The following is a 245-nucleotide window of genomic DNA, read 5'->3' on the forward strand; positions in this document are numbered from 1 at the left end:
CCCAGGGCTGGGATCGGCGCTGGGGGGAGGAGGAGGGCGGGTGGCACCGGTGGGTGTTGCAGAACTGGGAACGCGTTCCAGTGTCCTGCTCCGCTGAGCGCAGCATTCCCGAAGCCTTTTTATTCTGGACGCTCTTTGAAAGGAGGCGATTGGACACAGATCTGAGCTCCTGAGCACCGAGTAAGCTCCAAGCCCCTCCAGAGCAGAGCTTCCTACCTCTGTCCTGGCCGCCCCGCGAGGGCTGG

This window comes from Buceros rhinoceros, unplaced genomic scaffold (genome assembly GCF_000710305.1).
Source record: "Buceros rhinoceros silvestris isolate BGI_N320 unplaced genomic scaffold, ASM71030v1 scaffold38463, whole genome shotgun sequence".
Classification (NCBI taxonomy): Eukaryota; Metazoa; Chordata; class Aves; order Bucerotiformes; family Bucerotidae; genus Buceros; species Buceros rhinoceros.